The 19,484-nt window shown below is 40.4% G+C and overlaps 1 protein-coding gene across 5 annotated transcripts in view; it reads left to right on the top strand.

Moving 5' to 3' along the window:
• Positions 1-19,484, top strand: part of LOC109427441 (putative uncharacterized protein DDB_G0277255) — a 79,977-nt gene that overhangs the window by 10,103 nt on the left and 50,390 nt on the right. The window lies entirely within an intron of this gene.

Genomic DNA, 19,484 nt, shown 5'->3' with positions numbered 1-19,484 from the left:
GGGGGGGGGGGGGGTGTTCTACAGAAGCAATTGTGTTGCTCTGCTTCGTATGTTTAACGATACGATAGCTAGATGTGCCCCCATACACACATCTCTTTACTACCTAAAGCCAGACCAATAGTGCAGATCTGGATTGTTTAGAAGCAATGTAGAAACGGCTCGGACTGCAAAACTATTATCTCACAGGTACGGATGTACTCAGCTATCTCCCAGCATGTGTGATCGCCTCAGCGACTGTAGAAACAGCAAATTTTACCATCTGCGCACCATGAGTGTGTGGTAGGAGAATATTGGCCAAAATACAGAAGCTTTGTTCACGTTCGGCGTGAACACTACCATTATGTAGTCTCGTGACCCAAGCCGGGCCTATACGTAAGTATGGACACAAGGCTATACTAGCTAGAATCTTCCGGACATCATTTGGGACAGTGCCACTATAGCTGTGGAGGCTCTCTTGCAGAGCTACAGCAGCAGGCCCCGTTAACTTTGACGACTACGAAGCCCCAGAATGCAGACTCCAAATCCTGGACTAAATAACCTGCCCCCGTTGTCCATACCGCCGCACAGTGGTTTAGACTTTAGGTTTAGCTGCGACTTGCTTACAAGCCGAGCACTCTGGGCCTCTCGTCGGGTACTCGCTGGCCAGGCCTTTCCCGGAACAAACCATGCACTTGGATGCACAGCTTGTGTCCTGGTTCAAGACACCTGAAGCAAGCCTCCGGTGGCTCGTATATACGCGTCCGTGATCTCGTCTAGGTTTATGACCTTTGGAGTCGCTTTCGCAGTGAGAATCCTCATCTCGTCACCCTCACTAAGATCCTCTTCCGCTAGGGCTAGACAGTTGTAGTCTTGCAGGATTTATCACGCTTTAGTTCGAGGATCACCCCTGTACGAGTATGTCGAATACTGCGTGTACGTAGGCTCCAAGATGCACGAGCTTGGCATCGCTCTTCATCATCGTTTTCAAGACCTCTGAGTGCTTATACTCTTCCATTTTGATTACGGGGGCGTCTCCTATGTCGCGCTTGGCACCTGCCCTTCCATCTTTCTTTTTCTGATATTATTGCGAGAGGGGCACTCTTGTAGGAATTTCTTATATGAGTTCAGCAATAATTCTTCTAAAGATTCCTTCAAAAATTATTTGAGAATTTATTCTTTTCTTTGCACAGCTCAAAAATTTTGTCTTTGATTACCTCCAGAAATTACTTTAGGGATTTTTTCAAGTTTTATCAATGTTTTTTCGGATTTTTTATAGAAAGAAAATTCTTGCACAATTTCATGCAACGTTCGTTCAGAAATTCTTCCCTGGACTCCTTTAGCAATTATTTCAGAAATTCCTTCAAGGATTGCTACGGAAGTTCGTGCATCTATTCTTTCATGTATTTCTACAAGGTGTCCGGCCGTTTGGCTGAAAGACGTTTGGCCGAACGCCATTTGGCCGAATGGGTCGTTTGGGCGAGTGCCGTTCGGCCGAATAAGGATCCAGAGAAAGTTTTTGACATTCTAACTGCAAATAAGGTCATCCGAAATATTTCCATAGGCTATTCTTTCTAGTTTGGACGTTCAGGGATTAGTTGGCGTTGAAACTGCCAATATTTTATGAAAGATTTTTCCTTCTTTGAATCATAGCCTGTTTTTTCGAGTTGCGAGGAACAGTGGCATGGCCACTTAAGTTCATCATTCTTTTTTCGGCCAAACGGCATTCGGCCAAATGACCCTTTCGGCCAAATGGCCCGGAACCTTTCTTCAAACATTCCTGTAAGAATTTCCCATTAGAATTCTTCTGGAAATTTCCCAAGAATCCTTGAATTTTTTCCAAGATTACTCAAGGAGTTTCTTCAAAGATTTCTTCGAAAGATGCAGTTCCAGGAAAAACATTGTGATAGCGATTCGGATTTGTTTTTCATAAATTCATTCTAGAATTCCTCTGGGGATTTCCTTCAGAAATGCAGATTTTTCCTAGTCAGTGCGGGAATTATTGTCGAAATTTCTCCAGAGTTTTCTTAAGTCTTATTTCATATATTCAACGATTTCTTCAGGAATATATGTAGAATTGTCAATAGAAAATACTTAAGAGATTCTGAAATTTCTTCAGAAATTCTTCCAGGAATTGCCTAGGGTTAATTGAGATCTTACTTCAAGTATTCTTTAATATTTTTTTTTCGGTAACGCTCTAGAAATTTCTCCAAAGATTCTCTCAGGAACTCCTATAGAAATTACTCCAGAGTCTATTCCTTAGGATTTTTTTGAAAAATTCATCAAGAAATTCTTCTATGAATAACCGGAGAGGGTTCTCCTGTTCATCCAGTAATTCTTTAGGAGATTCTTTTAAAAAATCATTCTGCAGGATTTCCTTTAGGAATTTTTTCCAGAGATTTTTATGTAGTTATCCCCGAAGAAATTGTGTTAAAAATCCCAGGAATATTTCCAGGATGTCTTATAAAGATTGCTTCAGAAATTCTTTCAGAGATTCCTCAGAAAATAATTGATGGATTTATACAAGAACTCCACCAGTACCTTTATGTGCAATTTCTGCCGGAATTTTGGCAGACATTTTTAAGAGGTCCTTCTCTTCGGATATCTGCAGGGCTCCTCTCAGAAATATCTAAAGCAATTTCGGAATGTAAAACTTTCAAAGTTCCTCAGTCAAGAAGTTTCTCGTTATGTTTTGTTCTTCTAAAAATTAAGGAGATATCTTAAGGAGTTTCTCCATATACTTTCCCAAGATTTTTTGTCCAAGAATCGTTCCGGAAAATTTTCAAGAATTTTTCTTGGAATCTCCAATGTTATAACAAGGAGTTTTTTTTTTAAAGAAAGGATTCTTTCAGACAGTTATCCAGGGATTTGTTTAGAATTTCCTTCAGAGACTCTTTTTAGAATTCATCCAGGCATGTTGTGTGCAATTTCTGGAAGAACTTCTGAAGAAAAAATCCTGGAGGAATATCTGAAACATTACCTCAAGAATCTTTGAAAGAACCCCAGTAGATATTTCTGACGGAGTCACAGGAGCAGGTGAGGGAATTTTTGCAGGATTTCCAGAAGGAATTTCCCATGCAATTCTTGGAAGAACCATTCCCTTTCCGAAAATTCTTCCTTAAAGAATCTCTGTAGGATTCTTTGGAAGAAATTTTACGATGAATTCCTGTAAAACTCCGTGAAAAAACTGTTGAAGAAATTTCACACTGAAGTTCCTGAAGAAATGCCTCAAACTCTGAAGAAGTCTCCGTAGATATTTTTAAATGAATGCCTGCCGGAATATCAGAAGAAATCCAAGCGGTAATTTCTGAAAGAATCTCCGAATTTCTCTAAAAATTTCAGGAAGAGCTTACGAATGCTTCCCCAGAAGAATATCTGAAAAATCCCTTGGTGAATTTTTGAAGCAATCCAAGCAGGAAGTTTCCTAGAGAAAAATCTGGAGAAACTCCTCGGAAAAGCCTTGGGAGGAATTCCTGGAAAAGTTTATTGAGTAATCTTGAAAAAAAATGCTGAAGAAATCCTTGAATAAAATTCTTTAACGAGCCTGTGGAAGATGTTTTAAAAAAATCATAGAGAAATTTACGGAGGAATTTTGAATTTTTGATTTTATGAAAGAATCACTGTAAGCATTTCTGAAAGTATTCCTGGAGCAATTTTTTAACATATTTCTGAAGAAATTCCTGTAAGAATACTTAAAAAACGCCTAGATAAGCTTTTGTAAAGATCCTTTGGAAAAGCCCTAGATATTTCCAAAGGAATTCCTGTAAACATTCTTGGGAAGCATTTCTGAATAAATTCCTTAAAGAATCTACAGAGATATTTTAGAGTTTTCCTTTAATACAATTCCGACGGAATTCATGGGGAGAGACATAGAGAAATAACTGGAGGAAATCCTTTAAGAATCTTTGCATGAACTCCAGAAAGAATTCCTGCAGGATTTTCTGGATGATTTTCTGTAGAAGTTCTTGGACACATTTTGACGGTAATTTTCAATGGAATTCTTTGAGTAATCCCTGAATAAATCTCTGGAGGACTTCCTGAACGAATTTCTGAATGATTCCCTGGAAGATTTTTCGAAGAAAACACTGGAAGAATTTACGAAAGAATCTTTGAAAGAATTAATCCCTGAAGTAATCCCTGTGGGAATTTGTAAAGGAATCTCTAGAAGAAGAGGGTTCCCTATACGAAGAATTTCATTATTATTTCTCTGGCGGAGTTACAGAAGGGTCCCATGGGAATGTACATTAAAGAACTCTTGGATGATTTTCTAGGGAAATTCTCAAAATAATTTCCAGGGAAATTTCTTAAGTAAACCCTGGAAGAATTTCTTAGGAAAACTTTGAAAGAATTACTAAAGAAGTCTATGGAAGATTTTCTGGAGTAGTCCGTTTTAAAAGTTCTGGAAGAATTTCTGACTTTTGATTTCCTGAAGAAATCGCTGAACAAAAAAAAAATCACACCTAGTATTTAAGCATACTTTTTTGAACCGACTTCGATTTTATGGAACTGAGATCTGTATCGATTACCGTTGGCAAATTACTTAACTGGCCGATGTTATCAAAGACAATAGTGTCATTGGGTTGAAGTTACTCCAAGTAACTCACCCAGTAAGCAGCTCTTCAGGTCCAAAATTATGTTTTATTTTTCAATTCCCAGAATTGAAGGTTATGGTTTTTTTGAAATCCACAACCTTGGTTAATCGCAACCTCATATTCCACCAGAGATTCTTTCAGATATTCATTCGGGTATTGTTTCAAAAATTAGTCCAGATGATTATCAATAAATCTCTTCAGGGGTTTCTAACTTCAATATTTGCTTCGGAAAATTCTTCTGAGGTTTTCGGAAAATCTTCAAAAAAATCCTGCAGAAATTGCTCCAGAGGCTTCTTCTGTAATTTCTCCAAAGAATCCCTCAGAAATTTCCCCAGGTGTTCCTTCACCGATTCTTCCAAAGACTCTTCCAAAGATTTGGTCGATTTTTTATTCAGGAATTGCTGAAGAAATGCTTTCAGTAATTTCACAAAAAATTCTTTCAGTACACCTATCATTGATTGCTTGAAAATGCCTGTCTATGAATTTCTGCAGAAGTTTGTGCAGAAGTTATTGCCACATTTTTACAGAATTTCGCGTGGTGGTTCTTGTGGGTATATTTTATGAAAGAAGAAAGTTTAAAAATCCTTACAGATTTCTTCAGAAATTCTTTTGGGAAATTTCCGGACAATCTTCCATTTTTTTTTCTGAGAAAAAAATGTTTTTTTTTCAGAATTTATGAAATTCTTTGAAAATTTCACCGAAGATTCCTCTACAAAATCCTTCAAACCTTCAGAATTTCTTCCAAGGATTTTTTAGAAAATGTTCCAAAAATATTTCAGACATTCCTCAAGAAATTTCTCCAGGGATTTATATAAGAATTGCTCCTTAGATTTTTTTCACTTGATTTTTCATGACTTGATTGAGAAATTCCTTTAGGAATTTTAACAATTTAAGAAAACTTTCCTCAAATATTTCTTTCAAACATTTCACCATGGATTCCTTAGGAAAATTGCAGGAGTTTTTCCTGAAATTCTTCTAGAGAGGCTTGCATTATCTACAGATTCTTTCAGAAATTTCTTGAAAAATTTTTTCTTAAATTTTCCAAAATATTTCTTCACCGATTCTTTTCACCGGATTTTTTCTTCAAGGGTTGCTGAAGAAATTCTTCTAGGGATTCCTCCAAAAAATCCACAAAGAATTCTTTCAAAACATGTTCCATTGATTTCTTCAAAAGGCCTTACCATGAATTTCTTCAGAAAAATCTCCAGATTTTTTTTCCAATTTCTTACATTATTTTATACAGCGATTTCTTCAGCAAGGGATTCCATTACAGATTTCTTCAGAAACTCTTCCGGCAGATTTGATGAGAATCCTTTTTTTCAGAAATGCTTACAAGCATTTCTTCAGAAATATCTCCAAAGATTTCATTATAATGTTCTTCGGATATTTCTTCAGAATATCTTCCAGAGGTTTTCCAGAAAATCTTCCAAAAATCTTTCAGACATTACTCCAGGGATTCCTTCAGCAAAATTTCTCGAAGCCTTTATCTAAGAATTTCTCTTCGGATGTTTTCGAAAAACATCCCAAATTCTCATATGAGAATTGAAAAAGATTACTTACAGTATGACCCATAAAAAAAATGCGACATTCCATTTTTTTGCGGTATTTCATGATTTTTAATAAAATAACCCTAATGAATTAATCTTTTTTGGATTAGGATACAATAAGGAGGTCATTGTCATACATGATCTCTAAAATTTTTGTCAAAATATTCATTGGTTACGTATATGGGATACCTTATAATTGTTAACAATTTCTAAATAAAATCAAGTTTTCCTCTAATTTTCAGAGCAAAATGAACTAAGACAGAAACTTTTAAACACATGAGAACAATGAAAAAATATGTACTCTTTAATACACCCATGTTTGAAAAATATTTTAAAAATAATTTCAAATGTTTAGGAAACAAAAACTAAAAAAGGTGCTACATATTAAAAACCATATTTAAGATAAATTAATAAAAAACTAAACACTTAAACATTTTTCAAAACAATTTTTTGTCGAGAAAGGCATATAAATCTACCTTTATGATAGGTACAAATACTAAGTACTTGAAAACAATTTCATGCTCAAAACATTATATTTTCTAAAAATTATCGTTTGTCAAATAATTCAATCTCCAGAAAATGTCTCTTAATTTATAAGTAATAGTTATTTATGTAACGAGTTGCAAAATGATGATTTTTACAGCACGAGTCGTACATTTATCCAACGAGGCTTGCCGAGTTGGATAAATATGACGAGTGCTGTAAAAATCGAGTTTTGCAACGAGTTGCATACAACATTTTTTGCAATGAGAAAAACTAATCACTGTAATACATATGATCATTTTCATCAGCATCACCATGCTTCCAGGTGGTTGTACGAGATCACCCACGTGTTCCATCAAGCTAGACGCAAAACTTGAATCAAGTAAGCTGTGCTATAACCGTCACAGTTTTTCAAGCTCTTGACATGGAAACACAGGCTGTTGCCCAAACAATTGCATTATGATTCATAATGCAACCCAAATGAGTTGCATTATGAATCATAATGCAACTGCTTTTTATAGTAAGGAAAAGTAGGCCGTAGTGACACTTAAACGGCAAGTATAAAATGCAATATTATAGTGCCAAGTTGCAAAAATATTTTTTTCGTTCTTGTCCGATGAACCAACGAACTCCTGAAGACCTTATCCAGCCATAAAAGTACTATTTTGAAAATAAAATTTGATTGAATGTGATTGAAAGCAATTGAAAGAAAATGATATCCTTAAAAAACGGCCTCTGGCGCGTGGACGATTTCGACATCCATATGTTCAACGTTATATTTCCAAACGTAAGTGCATGAAATCAGTTTATGTCCCTTTGCCATTATCAGATTAGTGGCTCTACTATACTATCCAATAGATACATGCAAGGTTAATCAGTTCGAAGTAGGGGAACGATGACTTTGAAAACTGTCGCATTTTTTTATGGGTCATACTGTACTTACCAATCAGGCTAAGGCCGGGGTGGCCTCTGCTGTATATAGTAGCCGTCTCCATTCCACTCGGTCCATGGCTGTTTGTCTCCAATTCCGCACTCTGCGTAGGGTCCGCAGATCGTCCTCCACTTGGTCGACCCACCCAGCTCGCTGCGCATCACGTCTTCTTGTACCGGTCGGATGAATCTCGAGAACCATTTTAGTCGGGTTGCTATCCGACATCCTGATGACGTGACGCGCCCACCGTAGCCTCCCGATTTTCGCGCTATGGACGATGGTTGATTCTCTCAGCAGCTGATGCAGCTTGTGGTTCATTCGCCTTCTCCAAGTCCCGTCTTCCATCTGCACTCCGCCGTAGATGGTACGCAACACCTTCCGTTCGAAAACTCCAAGGGCGCGTTGGTCCTCTGCACTTAGGGTCCATGTTTCGTGCCCATAGAGAACGACCGGTCTTATCAGCGTTTTGTAGATAGTTAATTTCGTGGGACAGCGAACTTTATTCGATCGTAGAGTTCTGCAGAGTCCAAAGTAAGCACGATTTCCTGCCACAATGCGCCTCTGAATTTCTCTGCTGGTGTCGTTGTCGTCGGTCACCAGTGAGCCCAAGTACACGAATTCTTCAACCGCCTCGATTTCATCATTGTCGATATGAATTCGGGGTGGCGGGCGCGGTGATTCCTCCCTGGAGCCCTTTGCCATCATGTACTTTGTCTTCGACACATTAATGACTAATCCGATTCGCCTGGCTTCCCTCTTTAGTCGGATGTACGTTTCCGCCATCGTCTCAAATTAACGAGCAATAATATCAATATCATCAGCGAAACCAAGCAGCTGAACGGACTTCGTGAAAATCGTCCCACTCGTGTTTATCCCCGCCCTCCTAATTACGCCCTCTAAAGCCAGCCTTTTCAGGACCACCCTTCCCAGCTTTCCGGACGTCCGGCATGCCAGCATTACTGTCGACCTTCGGGGTTTAGTATTCTCCTAGCCTTGTGGGCACTATCACAAGCAGTCGCATCCGCCATATTTTTTGAACTTCCTGCGGAAGCGATGGCCTCCGTCTGGGTAGACGTCGTAACCTTTACTTTCACCGGTTCCGCCGCTGCTGCAGTCTTCACGAGTCTCACGTGATCCTGCTTGGCATCGTCCATCGACTTACAAAGTCGTAACAGGGCCGTTTTCAGGTCCTTACTTATGTTGGACTTCGTGGACGCAAAGTCGGTGATCTTGCCAAACTGCATACCGTGCCGGGAAGTTAAACCAAAAATTTCAAAACACGTTTGTGCAATACAATGTTACTTCTGGATATTTGAAACCCTGCTTCGATTATACAAAGTGCCACGGAGGTGCGTGACCATCACGGTAACTGGGTGTCGGTTACTTCCTTTCACGTCTCGGATCATCCGTCAACATTCTCCACCTCCCATTGTTTAGGCTTAGGAGGCGTATCAGCCACTCTGACTAGGTATGGGGCACTATAAAAGACATTCACGCCTCTCCCACAAAAAAAAAATGGTCACCATCTCCGTTTGCCTACACACAGCCAAAAGCCATCGCACCTAAACATCCAACCGCGAAATGGATAGCCCAGCCTAGCAAGAAAGAAAGACACAGATACGCAGATACGTCCGCGCCAAAGACGTGTGAACTCAACTCGTCAATCTTCGCTCCTTTGTGGATGGCGAGCGACGGCGCATCGCGCATTCCACACTGTCTCTACGTTGATGCGATGTCACGCGGGGGTGGAAATAACACCGTGCTAGCTGCGATAAGCGCGAGCTCGTCATCGACTTTTGCACCATTCTTCTACTTCCATATCTTGACCACCACCGTGAGGCCACCGTGTTTATTGTCTGGTTTTATTTATCTTCAACCCAAAAAAAAGCTGGTTGAAATCTGAGACGAGACTCGCGAAGAGGAAAAAAAGCAACGTCAAGTGTAGCTCAACTGAGCTGTCAGTTGTAGCCCGTTTTATTACGTTACCTAAAACGAGGAAAGTATTGCTATCCGAGATAAATTCTGAAGCCAAAATTCACTCCAAGCAGCATTTTCTTCTCCTGTACAGTCAAAAATAAATTGAAAATAAAATATTCCAATTATTACTTTGCTTGACGATTGTTGGCGATGCAAAATTTCACCTCAACATGATTTTGTGCGTGAATGGGATTCAGTCACACTGCATGTAAGGTGATGCGGTCACGTACGTGTTTGAACCACCAGCCCAAAACATAATGTCCTGATAATGTCAACACAGATAGGAAGAAGAAAAAAATAACAAAGTGGAGAAAAAGAAGACCGTCTTCGCGAGTCTCGTCTCAGGTTGAAATATTGCGACCATCATCTGATGGACGAGCAGAAAAGATAGTCAGCGCATTGTAGTGTAGGTAGATAGCAAAGCCTGTGGTGTTGTGGTCACCCATCCAGATGGTTTACGTCGGTGCTGTCATCGTAGTCCGCTTTGTTCATACAAATTTCCACCCTCGAATGGTTTTAACGACGATTCACGGTTGGGTTCGTTCTTCGTTCAGAGTGCAGATCTACCACTAATTGTTTGCTGCATCGTTATTATTCCAGTTTCACTATGAATGAAATTGCATAGAATTTGAAATTCCTTCACAGTTTGATATTTTTCGTTTATGGACATCAAAGCATTTCAATGTTTCCCTTTGTTTTTGTTTTGGAAAATCTGTCTAATCAATGTCAGCTTTGAGTAAATTACTTTTAGATTATTTAGCAAATAGATAAGCTTGTGTCTCCTAAATCCTTCCTTTCTTATTTAATTTTTAAGTTATCTCCAAAACAACCGCTACTGGAGCTGTTCAAACTAACATAAGTATCATTATATAGTATAAGTATTAGTATTAGTATTAGTATTAGCATTAGTATAAGTATTAGTATTATATCAAATTCAAGATAAAACTGAATCAATTCAGATTTATCTTGAATTTGGAGAAATTTTCTCCATGAAACACCGTTCGTGGCTGCCGCTCTCCATCCTCGGTCACGCCCGATGCTCGCCAAGTAACGCTCCATCTGATCCGCCCATCGTGCTCTCTGCGATCTACGCCTTCTTGTGCCAACCGGGACACCAACTTTGCAGGGTTTTTATCCGGCATTCTTGCAATATGCCCTGCCCACCATATCCTTCCGGCGTGCAGTGAGCTCGTGGTTCATCCTTCTCCGCCACACCGTTCTCCTGCACACCGCCAAAGATCGTCCTTAGCACGCAACGCTCGAAAACTCCAAGTGCTTGCAGGTCCTCCTCGAGCATGGTCCATGTCTCGTGTCCGTAGAGGACTACTGGTCTTATTAGCGTTTTGTACATGGTGCATTTGGTGCGTGGGTGAATCTTTTTCGACCGCAGTTTCTTCTGGAGCCCGTAATGGCCCGACTTCCGTTGATGATGCGCCTCCGGATTTCACGACTCACATTATTGTCAGCCGTCAGTAAGGATCCGAGGTAGACAAATTCCTCCACCACCTCGAAGGTATCCCCGTCTCTCATAACACTACCACCCAGATGTATCCGGTCGTGTTCGGTTCCGCCTACCAGCATGTACTTTGGTTTTTGAGGCATTCACCACCAGTCCGACCTTTGCTGCTTCGCGTTTCAGGCGGGTGTACAGCTCTGCCACCGTTCCAAATGTTTTGGAAATAATGTCCATGTCGTCCGCAAAGCACACAAATTGTCCGGATTTTGTGAAAATTGTTCCCCGACTGTTGAGCCCGGCTCGTCGCATCACACCATCCAAAACAATGTTGAAGAGTATGCATGAGAGTCCATCACCTTGGCGCAGTCCCCGTCGAGATTCGAATGAACTAGAACTGGATAGTTCACCCGAAACCCTTACGCAGTTTAGCACACCGTACATCGTTACTTTTATCAATCTAGTCAGCTTCACAGGAATGCCCATGATTCCCCATAGCTCGGCGCGGTCGATACTGTCGTATGCCGCTTTGAAGTCGATGAATAGATGATGCGTTGGGACCTGGTATTCACGGCAGTTATGGAGGATTTGCCGTACGGTAAAGATCTGGTCTGTTGTCGACCGGCCGTCGATGAAGCCGGCTTGATAACTTCCCACGAACTCATTCGTTTTAGGTGACAGACGACGGAAGATGATCTGAAGGGATAACACTTTGTAGGCAGCATTCAAAATAGTTATCGCTCTGAAGTTCTCACATTCCAAATGGTCGCCTTTCTTGTGAATGGCGTAGATTACCCTTATCTTCTACTCCTCCGGCAGCTGTTCGGTTTCCCAGATCCTGACTATCAGCCGGTGCAGGCAGGTAGCTAACATTTCCGGGCAAATCTTGATGAGTTCAGCTGCGATACCATCCTTACCAGCTGTTTGTTGGTTTTGAGCTGGTGAATGGCATCCTTAACTTCCCTCAGCGTGGAAGTTGGTTCATTTCCGTTGGTTCCCATGCCTACGTTCTCTACGCCGTTCAGGTGCTGATCGAAGTGCTGCTTTCACCTTTCGATCACCTCTCGTCCGTCCGTCAAGAGGCCTCCGTCTTTATCCCTGCACATTTCGGCTCGCGGCACGAAGCCGTTGCTGGACGCGTTGAGCTTCTGATAGAACTTCCGTGTTTCTTAGGAACGGCAAAGCAGTTCCATTTCTTCGCAATCCGCTCCTTCCAGGCGGCGCCTTTTCTCCTGAAAGAGGCGGGTCTGCTGTCGCCGCTACTGTTTGTAACGTTCCACGTTCTGTCGGGTCCCTTGCTGCAGCATTACCGTCCGCGCTGCATTCTTATCCTCCAAAACCGTTCTACACTCTTCGTCGAACCATTTGTTCCGTTGATTCCGTTCCTCGTTGATGGTGCTCTCGGCTGCGTCGTCTAGGAGATATCGCGGCAATAAACATTATAGAAATGTAAAACCAATGCATGAAAATGAACAAATGATTTCGGATTGGTAAAGCCGATGTGAATCTTGATCTTTTTAGGAAGCACACGCACATAACGAAGCTGAAATCATTTGTTCTTACATATCTCGCGTTTAGTATCATACGGGCGTATCTACAATGATCGATTTCTCTTCATCGATTTTCTCTTTGGATTATTGCGAGGAATACGATCAGTGTTCGTATGATCTCTCGGTGTTTTTCGATGCTCATCGACTAGGGCTAGCCTCTAGAAAAACAAAAATAACTGGAAATTGTTTGCAGATCATGTCATTGATCAAAGAGAAAATCGATGAAGAGAAATCGATCATTGTAGATACGCCTGCATGATACTTAGCGCGGGATATGTACCCAAGTGAATAAATGATTTCTACATTGTTATATTTCAATGCAGTTAAACCTTAATACCACAGACAAACAGACGTAGGTATCACTTGGAACAAAATGCGATAAAAATCATCGTCACGAAAACGTAATCGCCAATGCTGATTACGAGATGGTTCGCAAACCCACTTAATAGTGGCGATAGTGAATAGATGACGGTAGTGAGCAAACGTCAAACAGGAGCAAAAACGATGCGAGCGCCATGAGCGAGCGATTAGCGAACTACTGAATATTTGAATAATCCGTTAAAAAGGGTAATGATGTAGAGTGAGTTGTGTGAGACGCTAGGGGCGGGACAGCTCCTAATACGCGTTCTAATACCAGCTAATAAATATTAGTTTCCTAATCCTGTCTGAATATTGAAGTAATTGTATTACAGTATGTCATGACTTTTAGTTGAACATTCATCTGTCAACAAAACATTCAGTGGACTGTTGGGTAATTTCTTTTCAATTGATTTATGATATTTTAATTACTTTTAGAAATCCAAAAGGCACGACCATTTTTAATAGAGCCATCAGAATTACGAAAAAGGAACTGGCAAATCTGGATGTCAAAAGCACATTAAGGCCCGTCTACTGTTTTGATAATCCCAGGACTTGACGTGACGGAAAACCCTAAGACGCGTGAGATTTACAAGTAAAGCTGATTTAAGAAGTTATAACACGCAGGCAATCAAAGGATAATGGAACCGTCTTCTACTTAGTAGTGTACCTACTCTCACTGTTTCAATTGTGTGTTGAACAACCTTGAGTGACCGGTTTGTAGATCGAACAATGTCAAAGATTCTTGATGTATATGTGGAAAATCTATGAACACTGTAGCAAGGATTGACCATACGGCTACAATAATTAAATTACATGCTACAATGTAAAGATAAAATACTCCCAATACCATGTGTTCAATTTATTCACACTGATGGATTATAGAATGCAGACCAGAATGTGAATATTGATCCGTTTGTAGACATAAAGATAGTTGTTAAGGCTCATTTCTAATACATCCTCTAAAATTTGGTTTGATGTCAAATGCCGAGAACTATCGACTGTAGTGCCACCTGCGTCCCTGCCTAGGCCTTCGTTGAGGATATGTAGGGTTTAGTCCTATGGCATCAATAATGAGTCACCGTTCTATGGGTTGTGTTTTTAACAATATTTTATCGACGCACGTCAAATTTTTTCCCATGACATACTTGATTGCAAAAATCATAGTCATGATATTAATATTGCCTAATACCACTAATATCATTAATTATCATCAGAGCTGTACCGCCCCTAGGTGAGACGTCTGTTTGTCTGTGTTAATACCATGTTAGTTTGAGGGACCGCAGTAACCGCGGTAGGAAAAAAAATACTAATAGTTTGCTCGTAATCCATAATTTATTGTATACAATGTTTCAGCCATTCTTTTGTGATACGGATGCTAGCCAGTTTTTATTTATAAACAACACATGTCACACAGCCAAGTGTCAGAGTTCTTTATTTGCCATGGCTTGCTTGGTAAAAAGTTTCTCCAAGGCGGTATATTTCAGGATTTATATTTCCTAATGCCGCTAATATCACTAATTTTAAGCCGTCCCGGCACTAGTACATGGTCATCTCTTGGAAGTATCCTGGAAAATGATAAATTCGACTACTTTTATCATTTTTCTTGTCATTATCAATACTTGCAAGGCATCAGAGATACATTACAAGTATTTAAACGGTCAGGCCTACTGTGCATTGAAAACAATTGATCAAAGTCATAGAACAGCGACATTTCGTCAGCCGCTCCGTATAATATGCTTTATATATGAGAAGCAAAAAAATTGGGAGTGACGTTGCTAAGAAAGTAAATGTCACTCCATTGATGCTCTTCTGCTTGGAATGGGACATAGAAATTTCCGCCTAATGCCCTGACATGAACGCCTAGGCTAAAGCGCCACTGATCGCTCTTTGAAACGAGAAAAAGTATTGTTCTCATCCCCTTTCACGCTTAAAAATTAAATAATAACTTGAAAAGATATAAATGGAAGATAAAAAAGAATATCCTCACCAAATCTCTCGGTACTAGATAGATCGGGTACAACTCGAAAGTTGTCATGTGCAGTAGCGTGGTTCAAAAAATCGTTTTTGCTCCCCACCGCTTATTCGATTCGTAACCAGATTCTAAGCCTTCTTCCAAAAAATGAGCTGATTTGGTTGAAAATTGAGAGTGCACAAGCCCTTCAAAGTTTTTATGGAAATTACTATGGGAAAAGGGCGTTATTCATTCAATTGACCGTAGCATTTCCCCAAGTGCCCTAGAGTGTTGGGGGCTGTCCATAAACCACGTGGTCATGAGGGGGGAGGGTTCGGCCAATGACCATTTTGTATGGACAAATAAAATTTTTTGTATGGACTAATGACCACGCGGGGGGGGGGGGGGGTGGTTGAAAAGTCCCAAAAAAAATGACCACGTGGTTTATGGACAGCCCCTTGTTGACCCTTGGTACTCCTAAGCTACTCTATCAGCTACAGCTTTACCGAAGACCATATTCAAATCGGACGACTCATTAATTAGTTATTGATTTGTACCCAGAATGATAATCTTTGATCATGATTATTACACTATTCGATGGGCATCACTGCAATTTGCCTTGAAACATAGTAGCCATGATTTATGTGTGCTATCTTTGGCACCATGTGCAGCAATGTTGCCTGCTAGGAAGCTGAACGATCACTGTTAAAGTTTCTGCAGTTGGATAAAAATCGATAACTAATAAATGAGGCGTCCGATTTGAATGTGGTCTTCGGAAAAGTTGTAGCTGATAGAGTAGCCTAGGAGTACCAAAAGTCAACTTACACTCTAGGGCACTTGGGGAAATGATAGGTCCATTGAACGAATAACGCCCTTTTCCCATAGTAATTTCCATACAAACTTTGAAGAGCTTGTGCACTAGGCCGTCCCTATTTTTGCAAAAGTTGGAAATGTTAAAAGTTCAATATTGCAAAACGATCATTTTAGCTAAAAAACCATCATGCCAAAATTTGAAGTCCCTATCTCAAGGCTAAGTGGTCCCCCACGGGGCCTTAAGTTCTCAAAAATTGTATGGGGTCAAAAAAATCATGAAATTTTTTCGACGAAAAAAATATCCTATTTTACTAGAATCGGTGATTTTAGGCCCCTAATGGTCCAAAAATGTGCTCAGAATTGCGATATCTCTTTTCGTTTTTGAGTTATTCGTCGAAAAAATTTTATGATTTTTTGACCCCATACAATTTTTGAGAACTTTAGGTCCCGTGGGGGACCACTTAGCCTTGAGATAGGGACTTCAAATTTAAGCATGATGGTTTTTTAGCTAAAACGATCGTTTTGCAATATGGGACCATTCATAAACCACGTAGACTTTTTGGGGGGGGAGGGGGGGTCTGGCCAAAGTCTACGCTCCATACAAATTTCAAAATTTTTGTATGGACGAAAGTCTACGAGGGGGGAGGGGGGGGGGTCTGAGATGGCCAAAATTTGGTCTACGTGGTTTATGAACAGCCCCTATTGAACTTTTAACATTTCCAACTTTTGCAAAAATAGGGACGGCCTATTGTGCACCCTCAATTTTCAACCAAATCAGCTCATTTTTTGGGAGAAGACTTAGAGTCTGGTAATGAATCGAATAAGCGGTGTGGAGCAAAAACCACGCTAATGTGCAGGTTGTCGTGGTTCCGGATTATCCTCGGCAACGAGGTGCGGTGGTATCACATTTACTTCTGCTGAAAACAAAAACATGTATACGTACTCCAGATGAAAACCAAGGAAAAGTGTATCCAGAATTCTACCAACTGCACTTACCGTGATAGGAAAAAAGTGGGAACTAAAAGTTTGAGCAGCTCGTTCTTAGCCGCCTGTGAACCGATTTTTAAGAGTCATAGTGCAGAGGTTAAACAAAATGTTCGCAACTATCTTGATCATCCATAGATACGATCAATTGCATATCTCGGCGAACAAGCACTCCAGTGCTCTTGTCAAGCATCTTAGAGAGTTGAGGTCTTCAGCAAAGTTGTCTGGATTGATTGGGGCTACACTTTTATGTCCTTGATTTTAATCTTGATCTGCTGAAGCAGATCTAGATTAGTTTTATCTTTCAATACAATGCTCTAGCGTTTTCCATATGTATCCTAGAGGGTTGGAGTCTTCGACAAAGTGCTTTGGATTGGTTGGTACTACATTTTTACATCTTCGTTTATTTATCTAGATATCGAAGACAAACAGACGTAACACCTTTCAAAACGGCTTGGCACACGTATTTAACGATCAATTTAAATTCCAATTGATTTCCGCGATCCTTCCCCCAGAGGCGCTAGTGTTCGATCGCTTTGACGTTTGCCAGTGTACACGTTGCTGAATGATGCAAACGACAATTACAGGCAATTTGTATAGTAGTGTGCGTGTTAGACAAACGTCAAACCGTAATCCATCACGGCCGACAGTGTCTCGCGAGGTTATACCAACAGGCGGCAGTGTGCTCATGAAAAAGACACCGGGCAAATGTTTTTGATATATTTCCTCTAAGAATTACGTCTGTTTGTCTGTGTAGATATGCTTTAACTGATCCAGACTAGTTTCTTCTTACCATATATGTTTCTTCAGCTCTGGTTAAGCATGTTGGAGGGTTACCGTCTTCGGCAGTTCTTTGCACTATTGTATCTCAGGATTAGGTGAAACGAATGAAAAGATATTTTGTACATTCATGGCGCATATAGTGGTATTTGAAAACATTTGACTCAACTTAAATGTTTGAAGAGAAACAAGTTACAGCTACATTGGTCTATGGAAAACACTTGACTCAACTGAAATTTGTTTGAGTGGAAAAAAGTTACCACATTTTGATTTTTTCCGTCTGTTTCTCTGTGATGTTACGTCTGTTTTTCTGTGTTGAAACCTTCCAATATCTGGGTAGCCAATTGGCGATCGATGATGGCATCGAGATCAATATAGGCACACGGATCAAGAAAGCGAGGGCGGCTTCTGCAAGTTATAAGTAAAAATGTATGGAAAACAGCCAGATTAGTCGACGCACTAAAATACGAAGTTCCAATCCCCAAAATCTGTACTGCTCTACGACAGTGAAACCTGATGTGCATCAGTGGAAACATTCGATGCCAGCAGATCTTTATCACAAGTGCATACGGTCTGCACATGATTCGTGCATGCTGGCCTCACAATTGAATCTCAAATGCGGAGTTCCATCGTTTTGGCGTCAAGGCAATATTGGACAATCGCCTGAATCATTCATAGTCTCAAGTTTAGTTGAATTCTAAAAAATGAAAGCGGTCATGAGGAAAGCAAGCCTGGCAACAACCATGTTGACAAAGAAAGCTCACAGTTTACAACTGTGGAAGTGCGCTAAGCTGGGAAACAAACTGTACTGAAGTTGGGATGTAGCTTCTTTTTAATTTTGTTGTTACATCTCAAACTAAATCTTTATCATAACAATGTTAAAGTCCCACGTAAAGTAGTTCCCCTTCTGTTTCCTATCCGTTTCGTACTGGACAGCAAAAGCCGGAAGGAAAATGACGAGATGGTTTATCAAAATTCCAACAATAACATTTGTGTGCAAATGTTCGGCATGTTTAAGGTGATGATGCCCCTCTTCCCCACGACCGTTTTTTTGAATATTTCCCGTTGCCCCTCGCGTGTTTGCATTGATTAAACTGAACTGCCCACGACAGCGCCACCAACGAGCAAGTTCAAGTCGTTATACCGTCAGACGTCGATTGCTACATGCAAGCAATCCAAGTGAAGAATTAGAGCGAAAAGCGTACCTGCTGGTGAGTCGTGAGTTATCGCCATCGGCACACCACTCTGGTTTCAAACAAAAATTCAATATCGTTTGGCACTCGCGGAGACGTCCTTGTACGAATCAACAGCAATGAAATAAGAACGAAAAATTGTTGGTGGAAATATACATATTTGCGCGTTTCATTGCCACCAGGGGGGTTCTACCACCAACACTAATCTATTGGGGCACAGTACTCAGCACGTAACTTTTGTACTCTAGAACAGTGCTTCTCAACCAAGAAATCGAATTTCCCAGTATTTCGTAGAAAAATAAACAGATACACGGAAGTTGGGGTCTCCAGTTTGCCTAGTGGCTAAGGCTATGGATCGCCAATCCGGAGACGGCGGGTTCGATTCCCGTTCCAGTCGGGAGAATTTTCTCGACTCCCTGGGCATGGAGTATCATTGTGCTTGCCTCACAATATTACAAATTCATGCAACGGTAGGCAAAAAAGCCTTTCAATAATAACTGTGGAAGTGCTCAAAGAACACTAAGTTGAAGCGCGGCAGCCCAAGTCCCAGTCCGGACTTAGAGCCATAAAGAAGAAGACGGAAGTTGAAATAATAATCGAGATTTTACATCGTGTATCGTAAAAAAAAATCAGTTAGCAACAGAAGCTCTCTCCTAAAAATTATGGAAATGCTAACAGAACACTAATCTGACTAGCCAGTTATGTCCCATTTGGGATGTTACGCCAGAGTAAAGAAGAAGAAAAAAACATTAGCTAAATTAAACCTTGAAAATAATCATCGGATATGATTGAATATCTGTTTATTCAGAAGTTTAGAACCTCTGATCCACCAACCACGGTTCGTCCACACCCCCAGCCCACCCTCATTCAATACAAATGGATTTCATTTTTTGT

Source organism: Aedes albopictus, chromosome 1 (genome assembly GCF_035046485.1).
Source record: "Aedes albopictus strain Foshan chromosome 1, AalbF5, whole genome shotgun sequence".
Lineage (NCBI taxonomy): Eukaryota > Metazoa > Arthropoda > Insecta > Diptera > Culicidae > Aedes > Aedes albopictus.
The sequence above is the reverse complement of the archived record's forward strand: the minus strand, read 5'-3'. Positions and strand labels throughout refer to the sequence as shown.